Source organism: Sturnira hondurensis, unplaced genomic scaffold, assembly GCF_014824575.4.
Source record: "Sturnira hondurensis isolate 20B ecotype Veracruz unplaced genomic scaffold, ASM1482457v3 Scaffold0000465, whole genome shotgun sequence".
Taxonomy (NCBI): Eukaryota; Metazoa; Chordata; class Mammalia; order Chiroptera; family Phyllostomidae; genus Sturnira; species Sturnira hondurensis.
This window is the reverse complement of record NW_028073096.1, coordinates 290,777-309,356: the sequence shown is the minus strand read 5'-3', so window position 1 is coordinate 309,356 and position 18,580 is coordinate 290,777.

The following is an 18,580-nucleotide window of genomic DNA, read 5'->3' as shown; positions in this document are numbered from 1 at the left end:
CAGACTGGTGCAGCCACTGTGGGAAAAAGTGTGGAATTTGGTCAGAAAACTAAAAATAGAACTGCCTTTTGATCCAGCAGTAAGACTGCTGGGATTATCCCCTACGAATCCTTAAACACCACTTCAAAATGACCTATGCACCCCAATGCTCATAGCAGCACAATTTACAATAGCCAACTGCTGAAAGGAACCTAACTGACTGGCAGCAAATGAGTGGATAAAAACCCTATGGTACATTTACACAGTGAAATACTGTGCAGCAGAAGGAAAAAAGAGCTCCCACCCTTCATGACAGCATGGGTAGATCTGGGGAGCATTATGCTAAGTCAGATAAGCCAGGCAGTGAAAGACAGATAGCATATGATCTCATCTATAAGTGAAACATAATCAGCAAAACAAGCAACCAAAATACAACCAGAGACATTGAAATAAAGAGCAAACTGACCAGAGGGGAGAGACAAGAGGAATAATGGTGATAGCAGGGAAAGATCCACCAAGTTACATGTGTAAAGGTCACATGACCAAGCCAAAGGGCACAGGTTTGAAGGTAGGAGGCAGGGATGGGTCAGGTGGCAGGCCAAGGTGTTGTGAAAACGGAGACAACTGTACCTGAACAACAATTAAAAATAAATAAATTAAATAAATTAAAATTAAAATTAAAAAATGTTGCAAATACCATCTACTATTGAAGAAAGACAATAAGCTGTATTGACTGTTATACTTTTGATCGATTTTCGCAATCAATGAGCTACCTAATATTTATACAAATGTTATTTATTATGAATAAGTTATTATAAAATATATTAATCTAATTCTCAGAGACTTGTTAAATTCCCAATTGCTATTATATTTTTAATTACTTAAGGTAAAATGAAATGATCTCTTTTATGGTAGATATTGAGGTTACGATAGATTCCACAGAAACCCAGAAATATTTAATATGCTTTGCTTTTTTCCTTATCTCAATTTTTAAATCCTCATGTGAGGAAATATTTTAAATTAATTATTGATGTTAAAGCATGAGGGGGAGAGAGAGAGAGTAAACTCAAGAACATCTATATGAGAGAGAAACTTCAATTGGTTGCCTCCCAGACACAACCTGAATGGGCATTGAACTAACAACCTAGGTCTGTGCCCTGATGGGGAATTGAACCCACCATATGGTGTATGGGGTGATGCTCTAACTACCCAAGCCAACTGGCTAGGGTTTATGTCATTTTTTTGTGTGTTCCAATTTAATACATTAAATTTGTTATATTTCTATATATCCTGATATTTTTCTAACTATGTAAAAATGCTATATTTAAATCCAACTAATAGGTATAATACATGCCTCTCCAATTGGATGGGTTTATGCTAAAAGAAGTGTCAGTTAGTTGTCAAGTCCTCACAGTAGATAATAATGAGATTTATCATGGCCTTGTTGATTGATCCTTTTGTTTTTCATTAATATTTTGGCATATATAAGAGTACATTCTGTGCTGGGGTAAAATTTCCAAATTTAAAAAACTAGGTTATTAAACATGGAGAAGATAGTTACTTATATAAACTTGGAATCTGTTTTTTTTTTTTTTGTATCATCAAAACCAGAAATTTTTAGAATATTTTTCTTTAAAGCAGAGAAGTTTTACTTTCCCTTTAAGGAGACTAAAAAATCACACTCTAACTTAACAAAACTGAACAGTCTGCAAAATCAACCACTTTCTTGAATCCATAAAAAAAGGCGGGGAGGACACAAAACAAACCATAGCTCACAAGGTCAGAGAGACAGACAGGTGAATAAAGGGAGCGATAGTCTCTTGGGCCCTCAAGATAGAGCAATAATGAAAGCTTTGGGTAATTACATTGTCTCAATATTGGTTCATTCATTCATTGTAACAAATGTACCATCTCATATGGAATGTTGAGAATGTGTGGAGTTGCCCTTTCCATTTGTTGGGGGAACCTCTGTACCTTTACTTCAGTTTTGCTGAGAACCTAAAACTGTTCTTAAAATAAAGTCTTATATTAGTATGGTACCACTATACTTATATAAAGTATTAGTATAGTATTACTATAGTGATATAAAGTAAGCTGGAACAATTGAACAAAATACTGGAAGTCATAGCCACAGCATTCAGACAAGAAGAAAAAATAAAAGTCATCCAAATTGGAAAAAAAGAAGTAAGGCTATCAGTGTTAGCATATGATATTATATTATACATAGAAAACCCTACAGTCTCCATCAAAATCCCATCTGACTTAGTAAATGAATTTAGTAAAGTAGTGGGATACGTAGTCAATATTCAGAAACCTATGACATTTTTATACACCAACAATGAACTGTCAGAAAGAGAAACTAAGGAAATATTTACTGCTGCAATAACAACAACAAAAATAAAGTAACTAGGAATAAATTTAACCAAGAATGCTAAAAAAACATACTCAGAAAACTATAGGAAACTGAAGAAAGAAATTCGGGAAGATTCAAGTAAATGGAACATATACTGTGTTCACGAATTGGAAGAGGTAATATTGTTAAAATGTCCATTTTACTGAGGCAATATGTAGAATTAAATGTAATTCCTATTAAGAAACCAATGGCATATTTCACAGATCTAGAACAGATATTCCAAAAATTTATATGGAACCAAAAATGACCCTGAATAGCTTCAGCAGTCCTGAGAAAGAAGAACAAAGTTGGAGGGATCATCATACATGATATCAAACTATATTCCAAAGCCACTGTAATCAGTCTGATACTGGCATAAGGACAGACGCATAAGTAAATGGAACAGAGAGCCCACAAATAAATGCAGTCTTTATGGTTAATTAATATTTGCCAAAGAAGGCAAGAACATACATTGGAGTAAAGACACTCTCTTCAATAAATAGTATTGGGAGAACTGGACTGGCACATGTAAAAAAAATGAAACCAGACCATCATGTTACACCATACACTAGAATAAACTCAAAATGGGTAAAAGACTTACATATAAGTCATGATACTAGAAAATCATAGAGGAAAACACAGTAAAATTTTGGATATCTCACATAGCAATATTTTTGGTGATACATCTCCTATGGTTGGGGAAGTAAGGAAAAAATAAACAAATTGGACTACAACAAATTAAAAAGCATATGCACAGATTAAAAAATGATCAAAATGAAAAGGGAACTGATTGTATGGGAGAACATATTTACAAACAATACACTGGACAGAGTTTAATATTTACAAACAATACACTGGACAGAGTTCAGAAATCATAGAAATCATATATGACTCAACATCATAGAAAAAGCATATATGACTCAACACTAGAAAGACAAGTACTCCAATTTAAAAAATGGGCAAAGGACCTGAATAGACACTTCTCCACGGAGAACATACAAATGGTACATAGCCATTTGAAAAGATGCTCAACATCTCTAGCCATCAGAGAGATGCAAATTAAAGCCATGATGAGATATCACCTCACATATGTCAGAATGGCTCTCATTAAAATATGAACAAAAAACAAGCTCTGGCAAGGATTTGGAGAAAAGGAAACCCTAGTGCACTGTTGGTGGGGATGGAAACTGGTGCAGGCATTGTGAAAAACAGTATGGGATTTCTTCAAAAAAACTAAAAATGAAACTGCCTTTGGGACCAGTGATTCCACCAATGGGAATATACCCAAAGAATCCTAAAACCCCCAAACAAAAGAATTTATACACCCCCTTGTTCATAACAGTGCTATTTATAATAGCCAAGATTTGGAAACAGCCTCAGTGCCCATCTGCAGATGAGTGATAAAAAACTGTGGTGCATTTACACAATGGAATACTAAGAAGCAGAAAGAAAGAAGTGACTGTTACTTTTTGCAACAGCATGGATGGAACTCGAGATTATTTTGCTAAGTGAAATGAGTCATTTAGTGAAAGACAAATATCCTATGATCTCACCTACAAGAGTAACCTAATAAACTAATGAATGAAGTAGAACCAGAGGCATAGAATCATGGAACAGACTAACAGTTGTTAAGAGCGGTGGTGGAGATGGGGACTTATTGAAAGAAGGTGAAGGGATTGGTGAAAGAACCTATGTGAAGGAACCAAGAACATGGACAACAGTGAAGGGACTGCATATGGATGTGGGGGTGGGTGGGCTGGATGAAAGTGCCCAATGGAGAAAAAATTGGGACAATTATAATAGCACAAACAATAAAATATCTTACAAAACTAGTCAAAAAAGAAAGAATTTTTTAAATTAGTAACTTGTAGAATTTCCCTCAAACAGCAACTAAACCAAAGTGAGTTGTGGCTGTTGGTCATTACTAATAATGAAATTCCAGAGGCAGAGGTTGGTAATAAAGCAAAGAGGTCTTTATTCAAATGCTTAATGATATGAGAGAACAAGGGACTCCCTGTCTCCAGGTTCATCAGGCTCATCTCTTCTGCAAAACATAGGCAAAACTAGCCACTCCCAGCAAAACCAAAACTAAAGGCAGTGCCCAGAATTTCCATTCCATCTTTACAGTTCAGTTCTTTGGAGCCTGAAGGAGCTAAGCAGGCAGCTGTCCGGCTCCAGTCTCCCTCCTGGATGCTGCCTCTGTTGCCTGCACAGCTGTTGGTCACATGTTTGAAAGGGCCAGAAAATCCTGCAAAGTACAGGGCAGTAATTCATGTAGTGGGCAAAAGGGTCATCCATTCTTTACCCTGGGATTATACCAGTTGCCCCTGTGGGCTGGACCAGTGCTTTTCTCATCTTAAACCTCTTCATACTCAGGGAGGTTCCAGGCACCCCAACCAATCCTTTCTTTTCCTTAGGTTATACTGCCAGGTTTCTGTGGTACAACACCTCCCCCTGAAACCATTTTGACTTATAATGGTACATGTGCCTGACTTACCTTGGTCCCACATCTAATCAGGGACCAGAAGGGGCTAGGAGGGCTTTTACCCCATCTAATTATTTTACAAGTTTTTCACATGCTCAGTGTAATGCTTCCTCCAGCTACCAAGTTTCCCCCGGGGTGGGGCATCTAGAAGGAGCACAACACTTGTACAGGGGCAGAGCAGCCTCACCCAAAGCCTCTTGTTTGGAATTCTCTTCCTGTAGCCCCTCCTTTCCCTGTGGTGTGGTCAGGCCATTGCTACCAAGAGGATGGAAACAGAACTTAAAGCAAATGGGCTTGGAAGATGGTGGCAGAGTAGGACAAAGGATTTTGCTTCCCCCCACATGCCAGAGAAAAATGGGCTAATCTGCAGAGGAGCACAGCGGATAGCCAACAGGGACCCAGCATATAGGAAGGTAGGACTCCAGAAAATGTAGCGGACACTGAATGACCAGAGGTTGAGGAGAGGAGATGACTGCAAGTCAACAAGGCCCGAGGGAACAGAGCAGAGGCTGCAGGCCCTCCACCAGGCCATGCCAGCGCCCCGGCAGGTCCTCCTTGGTCTCTGGGAACCCAGGGTTGGAAAGAAGGACCCTGGGAGAATCCCAGTCATCAGCACCCTCCCTACCCAGCCGGGTGCAGATTGAAAAATGCCAGGAGAAATCAGTTTGCCTGTAGTGTCAGAGAGAGGAGTGGGCATTAGGAAGCAAATGAGAGAGCTCTGATAACCTGTGGAGTCAGGCTGTGGTTGCTGGCTCGGGAGAATCGAGAGTCGCCCGTACGTGTGTGTTCCCCATTGCACTGGGCCTGAGCTGTCTGCCATGGACTCTGGGAGCTCAGGGCTGCCAGCAAGGCCCCTGGAAGAGAGCCAGTGACAGCTCCCTTCCTACTCTACCAGGAGCAGATTGAAAAACGCCAGGACAAATCAGTTTGCCTGTAGTGGCAGAGAGAGGAGTGGACAATAGGAAGCACACCAGAGAGCTCTGATAACCCGTGGAGTCAGTGTGTGGTTGCCGGCTTGAGAGAATTGAGAGACGCCCTGTGCATTTCACCATAGCACCGGGAAAGGTCCTCACAAAAACCCGTGAGACCAGGGAAGCCTGGCCGGGAGCATGTGCCCACACCCCAGGCCAGGACTGTGAATCCTGAGGAAAATCTGCTCTCAGTGGAACGCTGGAGAGTGGCGCCAGTCTGGATCTTGGGAGGGCATTGATGAGACTGGCTGAGTTCACTGAGAAGGAAGGAAGGCCACACTAATAGCCCCTCAGGCTGTTGCAGCTAGTGTGACCAGAAGAAAAGGTTTGACCCGCTGGAAACCAACAAGAGGTGCTTTTTTGTTTTTTTGTGTGTATTTTTTGTTTTGTTTGTTTTTAAATAATCTTTTATTCCTTTAACTTCATTATTCTTTTATCTCTCAATACTTTTACCCCCTCTCTTCATCTTTCTTGTTTTATTCCTTCTTCCTTTCTTTCCAAACCTAACACTTTTCCCTCCCATCTGCTGCCCTATTTTATTTCCCTCTTTTTCTTTCTTTTCACCCCTCTCCCCCCGAAGTGAGTCAAAAAAAACTAGGAAAGGCAAAAAGCCCAGAGTTGGACTCAAAGAAGGAGAATCCCAACAGTAGAAACAGAGAGACAAAATTCACTTTGCTATAACAGAAAAACTACAAGTTACTGCATATTTGAATTTTTTTCATTATTTTGTCATTATTCATACATCTTTTATTTTAATAGTATCTCTTTATTCCTTCTCTTTCTGTATAATATTCTTTTTCTTGACTGGATATATTGTATCACTTGAAAGGTTTTCCTATTCCCTCAATCATAGTGTATTGCTAATTTACTGTCCTTTAATTACCCTTGCCCAGCTAGCACACTATTGAAGGTCCAATACTCCCTAATGTTGGTATACCATAGATTCTGTCATATGATTTTTGCTCTAATATTATGGTAAATAATAGTTAGTACATACTATGGTAAATAATATACAACACCCCCCCCCCCCAGATCTTACCCTACTACATTGTTGCCTGAACTATAATACTGTAGTGATGAACTATATTCTTTCTCACATTACACCTATTTACCGTCCTTTTTTCTCACCTTACCTCAGAATCTGACCTCTCTCAACCTCACTCCTTTCTAGATCCAAATCACAAAACTTCCCTCCCCAACAAGAGCTTTATGCTCCTTCCATCCTTTCAAAAAAGTAGCTACTTGGGTTTAAGATTACGGTTATCTCTGTACATAGACAGGGGATCATCTATCTCTTCTCTACTAGCTGTTACAGTAAATATCACAGAATACTCTCCTGCTGTCATAAACCACTTTGCCTCCGCCTCCAACTGATAACAACAACAACAAAAGGAGTAGGTGGAAGAAAAGAACACCAGGATAACCGAAGGAGTCTGCAACACTGAATTTCACAGGCATTCCACCACATAAGTTCACACCATAAACTGAAGGAGTCAGAACAGATCAATTTAAGAAGCTGAGGCTAACAAAAAAGGGCTCACAAACAATGGGAAGACAAAAAAACAACCCTTAAATGAAAGGAAAGGAGGAAGCTACAGAAAGAATGTTAGATGAAATGGAGGCAAGTCAACTATCATATATTGAATTCAAAGCACTGGTTATTAGGAAGTTCAAAGAGCTCGCAATGAGCTACCAGAAACTAAAGGGGAACTACAATGAGTTCACTGCAAACTATATCAACATGAAAAAGGAAATAGAAACTATCAGTAAGGGACAAGAGGAAATGAAGAATACAATTTCTGAATTAAAGAACACAGTAGAAGATATCAAAAGTAGAATCAATAAAGCAGAAGATAGGAGCAGGGAGGTGGAGGGCAAAGTAGAAAAAAACTCACAGAAAGAGCAAGAAAATGAAAAGAGGCTCCAAAAGAATGAGGAGGGAGTAAGAGAAATGGGAGACAATATGAAATGTAATAATATCAGAATAGTAGGGATACCAGAAGTGGAAGAAGAATAAGGGATAGAAACCTATTTGAAAAAATAATGAGGGAAAATTTCCCTAACTGGAGGAAAGAAAAAGTCACACAAATCCAGGAATCACAGAGAGGAACCCAATGGGGCTGACTTCAAGACACATCACAATTAAAATGAAAAAATCCAAGATAAAGAGAGAATCTTAAAGGCAGCAAGGGAGAAACAGGAAGCAACATACAAGGGAGTCCCAATAAGGTTAGCTACTGACTTCTCAATGGAAACGCTCCAAACAAGAAGAGAACGGCAAGAAATATTCCAAGTAATGAGAACAAGAGGCCTGCAACCAAGGCTATTTCACTAAGCAAGGCTCTCAGTCAAGATAGAAGACCAAATAAAGAGCTTCCAAGACAAAAGAAGTCTAAAAGAATACGCCTCCACCAAACAAGCTCTGCAACAGATGCTAAAAGGACTACTTTAAGGAAAGGAAGGAAAAGAGAGACAGAAAGGAACACAGGTACAAAAATGGCAATGAATAATTACCTATTAATAATAACATTAAATGTAAATGGATTAAATGCTCCAATCAAATGATATAAAATAGCTGAATGGATAAGAAAGAATGACCCACACATACGCTCGCTGCCTACAAGAGACCCACCTCAGGACAAAAGACCATCACAGACTAAATGTGAAAGGATGGAGACCAATTTTCCAAGGAAATGGACAACAAAAAACAAGTGGGGGTAGGAATTCTCATATCAGACAAAATAGACTTCAAAAACAGGGCCATACAGAGAGACCCAGAAGGTCACTTCATATTACTCAAGGGAAGAATCCACCAAGAAGACATTAATATCGTAAATATATATGCACCGAACATAGGAGCACCCAAATATATAAAAAAAATCCTAGAGGACCTCAAGAAAGATATTGAAAGCAACACAATTATAGTAGGGGATTTAAACAACCCACTGTCAAAAATGGACAGATTTTCCAAACAAAATATCAACAAAGATATTGCAGCATTAAACAACACCTCAGATGAAATGAACTTAACTGATATATATAGAGCCCTTCATCCCAAAGAAGCTAAATACACATTCTTTTCAAATGCACATGGAACATTTTCAAAGATAGATCACATGATAAGGCACAAAAAGGGCCTCAACAAATATAGGAAAATTGAAATTATATCAAGCATTTTCTCCAACGACATGGGACTGAAATCGGAAATCAACCCCAAAGAAAAAACACACAAAATCATGGAGATTGAATGGCATGCTATTAAATGATGAATGGGTCAAGAATGAAATTAGGGAAGAAATCAAAAAGTTTCTGGAAACAAAAGAAAATGAACTCACAACAACCCAAAACTTATGGGATGCAGCAAAGGCAGTCTTCAGAGGGAACTTCATAGCAATACAGACTTACCTAAAGAAGATAGAAACATTTCAAACAAACAAACTAACCCTATGCCTACAAGAACTCCAGGAACAACAACAAAGACAGCCCAGATCAAGTAGAAGGAAGGAAATAACCAAGATCACAGTAGAATTAAATGGCATGAAGACTAAAAGCACATTTCTAAAGATCAGTGAATCCAGGATCTGCGTTTTTGAAAAGATAAACCAAATAGACAAGCCTTTGAGTAGGTTCATCAAGAAAAGAAGAGAGAGGACCCAAATAAACATAATCAGAAATAAAAGAGGAGAGATTACAACTGATATCACAAAAATAGAAGGGATTGTAAGAATTTACTATGAAGAACTGTATGCCAAGAAATTTGAAAACCTAGCTGAAATGGACACATTTCTAGAAAAATAAAATCTCTCAAAACTCAATGAAGAAGAAGTAGAAAACCTGAACAGACCAATAATGGCATATGAAGTTGAAGCAGAAATCAAAAAACTGCAGTCACACAAAAGTCATGGACCAGATGGTTTTACAGGAGAATTCTACAAAGCATTTAAGGAAGAGCTAACCCCTATTCTTCACAGACTATTCCAAAAAATCCAAAAGGATGGAAAACTCCCCAACTCTTTTTATGAAGCCAGCATCATCCTAATTCCAAAACCAGATAAAGACTCAACAAAGAAAGAACACTTCAGGCGAATATTGCTGATGAACATAGACGCTAAAATCCTCAACAAAATATTGGCAAATCTCATCCAATAATACATCAAAAACATCATACACCATTACCAAGTGGGATTCATTCCAGGGATGCAAGGATGGTTCAATATTTGCAAGTAAGTAACTGTAATAAATCACATAAACAAAAGCAAAGAAAAAAATTACATGATCATATCAATAGATGCAGGAAAATCTTTTGATAAGGTACAGCACCCATTTATGATAAAAACACTCAGCAAAGTGTGAAAAGAGGGAGCATTCCTCAATATAATAAAGGCCATGTATGAGAGACCTACAGCCAACATCATACTCAATGGGCAAAAACTAAAATCTTTTCCACTAACATCAGGAACAAAACAAGGTTGTCCACTTTCACTACTTCTATTCAATATAGTATTGGAAGTTTTAGCCACGGCAATAAGACAAGAAAAGGAAATAAAAGGCATTCGAATCAGAAAGGAGGAAACAAAACTGTATTGTTTGCAGATAATATGATAGTGTATAAGGAAAATCGTATAGACTCTACCCCAAAACTGCTCGACCTAATAAATGAATTTGGCAAAACAGTGGGATACAAAGTCAATATTCAAAAATCAAAGGCATTTTTATATACTAACAGTGAATCAGCTGAAGCAGAAATCAAGAAAAAAATCCTATTTGATATAGCAAAAAAAAAATCTGATAAAAAACCTAACCAAGGATGTAAACGACTGTATGAAGAAAACTACACAACACTGAAGAAAGAAATCAAGGAGGACACAAACAAATGGAAACAAATACTGTGTTCATGGATTGGCAGAATTAACATAATCAAAATATTCATACTACCCAAAGCAATTTACAGATTCAATGCAATGCCTATTAAAGTACCAATGGCATATTTCAAAACATAGAACAAACACTTCAAAAATTTATATGGAATCATAAAAGATCCCAAATAGCAACTGCAATTTTGAGAAAGAAGAACATAGTAGGAGGGATCACAATACCTGACATCAAACTCTATTACAAGGCCACTATAGTCAAAATAGCCTGGTACTGACATAAAAATGGGCACATAGACTACTGGAACAGAACAGAGAGCCCAGACTTACACCCAGCTCTCTACAGTCAATTAATATTCGACAAATCGGGCAATGACATAAAATGGAGTAAAAATAGCCTCTTCAACAAATGGTGCTGGGAGAACTGGACAGCAACATGCGAAAAAATAAAACTTGAGCCCTGGCTTGTATAGCTCAGTGGATTAAGAGCGGGCCTGGGAACCACAAGATCAAAGTTTGATTCCCAGTCAGGGCACATGCCTGTGTTGCAGGCCAGTTCCCAGCAGGGTTTCATGAGAGGCAACCATACATTGATATTTCATTCCTTCTCCTCTTCCCTTGCTCTCTAAAGATAAATAAATAAAATCTTAAAAAAATGAAACTTGAGCACCGACTTACACCATATACCAAAATAAATTCAAGGTGCATAATAGACTTAAATATAAGCCGTGAAACCATTAAAGTCCTAGAGGAGTACATTGGCAGGAAAATCTCAGATATTTCACGCAGCAACATTTTTACTGATATGTCCCCTAGAGCAAGGACTATAAAAGAAAGAATAAACAAATGCCATCTCATCAAAAGTAAAAGCTTCTGCATGGCTAAAGAAAACAGTATTAACATAAAAAGAGAAGCAACTGTTTGGGAAAACATATTTGCCAATGATACCTCAGATGAAGGTTTAATCTCCAAAATATACAAAGAACTTACTCCACTCCACTCTAAGAAGACAAGCAACCCAATGAAAAAATGGGCAAAGGACTCTAACAGATACTTCTCCAAGGAGGACATACAGAGGATCCAGAGACACATGAAAAGATGCTCTATATCGCTAGCTATCAGATAGATGCAAATTAAAACCACAATGAGTTACCACTTTACACCAGTGAGAATGGCTATCATAAACAAAGCAATAAACAACAAATGTTGGAGAGGGTGTGGGGAAAAGGGAACTCTAGTTCACTGTTGGTGGGATTGCAGACTGGTACAATCATTATGGAAAGCAGTATGGAATTTTCCAAGAAGACTAGGATTGGACCTGCCTTTTGACCCAGCAATTCTACTGCTTGGATTATATCCTAAGAACCCTAAAACACCAGTCCAAAAGAACCTATGAACCCCAATGTTCATAGCATCGCAATTTACAATAGGCAAGAGTTGGAAGCAACCTAGATGCCCATCAGCAAATGATTGGATCAAAAACTATGGTACATTCATACAATGGAATTCTATGCAGCAGAAAGAAATAAGGAGCTCCTATCCTTTGCAACAGCATGGATAGAACTGGAAAGCATTATGCTGAGTGAAATAAGCCAGGTGGTGAAAGACAAATACAATATGATCTCATCTTTGACAGGAACTTAAACAACAAAACAAACAAGCAAGCAAAATATGACCAAAGACACTGAAATTCAGAACTGGCTGACAGGGACCACAGGGGAGAGGGGAGAGAAATTTCAGGGGGAAAGGGGAAGGATTCACAGAAACTAGTATAAAGGACACATGGAGAACAACTAATGGGGGTGGAAATGGGAGGGAGGTGGGAAGTGGTGTGGGGGGTGGGCTGGAATGGGAGTGGGGGATGGAAAACTGTACTTGAACAATAATTAAATTAAAAAAATACAAAAAAATACAAAAATAACTTAAAGCAAATATAAAAACAATAAACAAAAGCTAGATTACTAATTGAAGAGGCCTCAAGCTTGACTTCATTTTCTCAAATAGCAATTTTTCAAATATAGTTTTTAGACTCCTATGGATGCCTGGATACATTCATTGTAATTCTCAAACTGTTTTCCTAATGAGGTAGATGGTATTTGTCTTTCTTATGGTGTTGGCATATGTACTGACATTGCAAAAGCAACTTGGGTGAAACTGCTGGTTTCTTACTATGAATAAAGGGAGTACCACCAAACTACTAGTAGCCATTATATTCTTCACAGGCAAAAATTTGTAAGGAAGGCAAAATGAACATGTTTAAGAACATACTGGATAAAAATGGAGATTTTTTACTTTTATTAAATGTTAATTCTCCTTTAATGCTGTTTTAATTTACTGAGTGATGGGGTGGAAATGCTCTTGAAGCACTGCTGTTGCATAACAGAGTATGATGGCTCGAGAAGTATCTGAGGGGCAAGCCAAACTGACTCTTTCTTTTTTTTATGAAGCACCATTTGTATATGAAAAAAAGATATAAAGAAAGTTATGTTTATTCAGAGCTGAGTATTTGGTAAATATTTTCTTGATAATCCAAAAATCAAAGTTGCCACTATAAGAAAAACTTCTAGTAGTGTTTTTGCTAATGATAAAATTTGATGTTTCAAATGAAAATTAAAAATTTAGTAAACTTGTATCCAACACTCTAAGGCTGACACTACTTAATTCTCAGATAATTTTCTTAGGAGATTAGTAAAATTAATTAATGTCACCCATGCATCTGGCAGAGGAAGATTGGGGCTGGCAATTTGTAACAGGGTGCAGCTAAGGGGGGCCCACAAATGGGGGTTAGTAATGGGGCCCCACACTCAGGGTGTCCAGAAAATATTAGAAAAAAATATAGGATGTTCTCACCCCTACAATTCTGAGCTGGGGGATTGGACACATGGAACAGGGCCATTGAGAGTTGTTTTGAACAGCAATAGTTTGGCAGATAACCTCTAGTACGGTCATTTAATGTATCTATAACATTTGACTGGTTTCATAGATATGTTAAATACCTGTGGCCATGCATTGAGCCAGTGGGATGGGAGTGACTTCCACCCAGGATGCAACTGAGAGCTTGGAGATGATTGGCTCCAAGTTTTCACTCCAATCTCTCAACTCCCTCTTGTTACAGCACCTGTGTGAGAGCTTGGAGATGATTGGCTCCACACCATGGGACCATGGCTGCCCTGACTTACTATGGCAGCCCAGTAAAGCTAGAAGAATATGAGAATGTTGGCAGGTATAACTGATTCTGGGAGGAGTTGGAAATGAGGCTACAGAGAAAGATTGGCACTGAGATTTAAACCCAGGCGTGGCTTTTTGGGGCTTCGTGGCTTTGGTGAAAGTTGGGACCATACGTCTTTAGGGTGTGCTCCCTTTTTCCACATGGCTTAGGAAGCAGGAGAGACTTTTCCTGGAAGAAAAGGGGTGAAAGGACTCTTGCTGGTGGGCCATGAGAAGGTGCTGCATGGCTTTGCTTTAACTGAAGATCATGGCAGTGACACAGATGATGGTGCTGGAATCCAGGGGCTGCCTGAATCATGTAGTTCTACTTCTTTTCCTGAGATATGGTACCCTGGATTGGGCAAGGGGGAGAAGGAAGAACTGTGCATTTGTGGGTAATCTAAAGGACTTTAGTATTTTTAATGAAGACATTAAATCATTACTCTAAGTCTGTATAATTCTTTGAACAAATAATCCCTTTCTTCTTCACCAATTTCTGGCATTAAGAGACATCTCTCCCTGGTGGCGGGCAAGTCAAACCTAGTATGTTGTGGGGGACCCCTGGAGCACAAGGGGGGTATATTCAGTAATAGTATATCATCCCTCCACTCCCTAGGTCTGTTCTGTAACAACACTTTATATTTTATGATGATATATATCAACATTTGAAAGATCAACATAACTCAATAAAATAATACTTTCCAAAGTGATCTATGCCTTCAAAGTGCAAGGTGCAATGGATTTGAATATAATAGGGGAAAAATATGTCTTTTTCGATTCTCAACTTATATTTAAAAATTACCACTTGTGATATTTTGGTATAGAATTTAGCATATTAAAAACATTCCCAATCATCTGAAAAAGGTTATTTATAACATCTTCCTTTTTTCCTACTACATATTTCTGTGAGACTGGATTTTGTCCCTGTACTTCAACCTACACAATTTATATGAACACAAAGTATACAAAGGAAGGTATAAAAGAGTATCTTGTTTCAAGATGAACATGAAATAGATTTATAAAAATATAAAACATTGTTCTCAATATTTTTTAGTTTGGGAAAATATAGTTAGTTTTCAATAACAAGTAATTGCTATTTTTAAAGATTTAATTAAAATATTTGAAATTTTTCACACTCAATTTTAGCATAGTAACTATCAATGGTTATAACCCACACAAACAAAAATTATCAGCTCCTCAAAGCTTTTAAAAAATATTTTAAGGGAATACTGAGACAAAAAACCTTTGCAAACCGCTGCTCCAAATAATTGTGTTACATATTTGTGAAGAAAGATTATTGATGTATGTAATCCATTTGTCATTGCTTCCTCCTGAATATTCTTTTTCTCGCCATTTCTCATTATACTATTCTGACTTTTCTTCTGTTCTTCTCATTACAGCTTTCTAATTTCTTCCAGATATCTTTAAATGTTGGTGTTTCTTAAGGCTTACACTTACTATCTATTATTTTCTCTGTTACTTTTCCTTGGGTTACTGTTGGGAAACCTGATTCATCTGCCATGGATTGTGTTGTGCATTCTTACCAGGTATGTCAAGAGTGTAAAAATGTGACCACTCTTTCTCTGGGCAGTTTCTCTGAGTTCTGTTTCCAATGTGTGACTCTGAGGGGTGAAGTAAAATCATGCTGAAATAAAGGCAAACCGATTTCTCTTTCTGTAGAAACAGTCAATTCCCCAAGCTCAGTGTTCTTCCCTTCAGTGCAATCCACTGCAAGTGCAAACATCAGTTGGGTACTGTTTGTATTATTACATGTAATTTGAATGGAAGGGGGAGCTGACAGAAATAGACATAGTTCTGGCTACTACTGTGTGTCTCATACCTAAGTGTCCTGTGCCTTCTGCCAACTCCTCTAAAACTGTGTAAGATAAACATAGGTAGTTTACCTTACTTACGTTTAGGTAAAGTAGCTTGAGAGTGGAATAATAACCTAGACTTTCACAGCTATTGAGAATGACCTCTTTCTCACCTATGGTGGGCCCCTAACATTCAGAAAGAGCAGTGACTCCAAAATGTATGACTTTAGCCTAGATCACTGTCTCAGCTCTAGGTTGCTTACTAAAATCATACAGATACAGAATTCATGCCCTATTTTCCCTGAAGTTAATTATGTGGGGTAATTAATTTTCTCAATGGTTATAAATCTCTTGAGGTAGGGATCATGCCATATAAGTCATCTGTATTCTTTGCAGTCCTGAATTTGTATTAGATCACTACTTCAGTAGGTCCTCTTTACGAGTTATCAGTGAAAATACTTCCTTTTTTGGTGCTCTAGTATCACCTAAGAATTCCTAAGCAATAATTCAAAAGCAAATTACTCCCCCAGCTCTCAGAATTTCCTTATTTTTTCTCTTTTCTTTTACGGTTTACAGAAATAAAATTAATTTAGCCTGATAGTTTTTTCACAAGTTGTAGCCCTAGCCTTTTCAAAAATATACCTCTGAGAGTATCCAGAAACTTAGTTGAGCAGAAAGCTGAAGCCAGCCCTTCTGTTCAAATATACCAACTGTGACATGTTAGCTCCCTGAGAGTACTCTCTGCTCACTGCTGATGCAGCCATGGCTTAAAGCCAAACCTTGCTTTGGACACATTGCCCCTTAGTGAGGAAGGGAAATATCCCTTGTAATGACAATTCAGTTCTACTTCCAGAATTCCAATCATTAACATTTTTTAAGTAGTTAAATACAAAACCAAGGTAAAATTTAATATCATAATTAAGGCTTTGGTGGATGTTGCCTCAGGAAGATGTCAGCAAGGTAATTGTATAGGCAACTCCTGACAGTTACACAAAGATGAAAGTTAGTTTGAAATCATGACAAACTACTATGAATGAAGAGTCCTTCCAGATCAATGAGGTCACCTAATTTTTAATTGTATGTTACTGGGAACCCAGTGTTAGGTCCTTCAGACCAGGATTTATGTAGGCCCCCATGATTCCCACAGATTGTTTGTATAGCTTCCAAGAATCCAAACTGCTTTCTACTACCTCTGCCAGTTGATACCAGTTTATAACAATCTTCAGGGCGAGGCATATTACAGAATATTAAATCAGTCCTCAATTTTGGAGTGAGACTGGTAGAGTTTTTTCTAGTATTTTATCAGAAAACACATCCAGCTATTATTTTAACTTTAACATTTATTTGAAATAAGATAGAGGGGGGAAAACACACATAATACATACATACATACATACATACATACATACAATAGAAATTCATTACATGCAAAATTACATATAATCCCACCTCTGAAAGAAAATTTATCATTTTTTGTTCCCTTAGAATATTTTACATGATTTCTATATTATCCTTAAAATAGTTTTCTTGCATTTAATTTGGATGTTATTTTCCCATGTTGCTAATTAATCTTTATAGGATTTATAAAAAAACATGTTGGAAATTCACATGGTGTTATATTCAGAAGATATCAGAATATAAATATTGTCAAGTTTCCCTTTTAACCCAATTTATTAGACATTCAATTTCTTGCTTTAAGAGAAACCAATTTTAATTTTCTGGGATCAGCTTTGTTGTTTGTTAACATGTTGGGCTTTAGAACTCTTATTCTTTGCTGGTAGGAATGTAAAATGGTATAGCTACTTTGGAAAATGGTTAGATGATTACTTACAAAACTAAACAAACTTCTAACACACAATCCAGCAATCACACACCTTGGTATTTACCCAGAGGGACCGATAATATATGTTACATAAAATTCTGCACACAAATGTTTATAGCAGTTTTATTCATAATTTCCAAAACTTGGAAGCAACTAAGATGTGCTTCAGTAAGTCAATGAATAAATAAATTTTGATATATCCTAATTCTATTTTCCCCAATAGGTTATCAAATTTATGTCAATTATCTTGCAAATTAGTCTTCTGGGTAGGATCAAAGAGTTCCTGAAAAGCCATATATCTTTTCTACCTGGGACAAATGTATGAACTTAGTCTAGGATAAAGAGTTTCAGCTTACAAGTATTTGCTATTTGTCTTAAGGAGAAGAAATGCTGTGCACACAAGTTGTAAATTGATTCTTTGTGATATTGATACACAAAAGGGCAGAAATCCAGTAGCTTGCCCCAGTAAAGTGAAATCATTCCCAATGGGACTGATAACAGCTGCAGAAAAGAAACAAATGTGGAACCAGTTTTAAAAACTGCTGAAAGAAAAACATGTGAATTGAGAAGAACGTTGAGCTGACATAGAAAAATGAAAAGGAAGAAGTAATAGCTCGTATTAGCCCATTTAGGAAGAGGGACAATATTTTAAGATTCCCGGGGCTGGCTGTGATCTCTCATCAGCCTTGCCAGAGATAACATGATACACTCCACTGCGGACAGGACACAAGATCATCCTTGTCTTTTAGGGAAAGCATAGTGCTCAGTGTGAGATGAAATGAATCATCACTGAAAAGACAGGTTCAAACTAGGTGAGTCCCCTGCAAGAGTTATGCCAAGCTTTGAGTCTGATAAACAATTCAGCCATTAAGAAATGCTGCCCTTTGGTAAAAGCATAAGGGCAATTTTCCACTACAATGAAAAACTGTTTCTATAAACTTGAAGACTGAGTGTTGCTCACTTTCATCCTCTATTTTCTCATTTGCTTAAACTGATACAATAACAGGTACATCGGAAGTATTTAGAACAGCATATAACT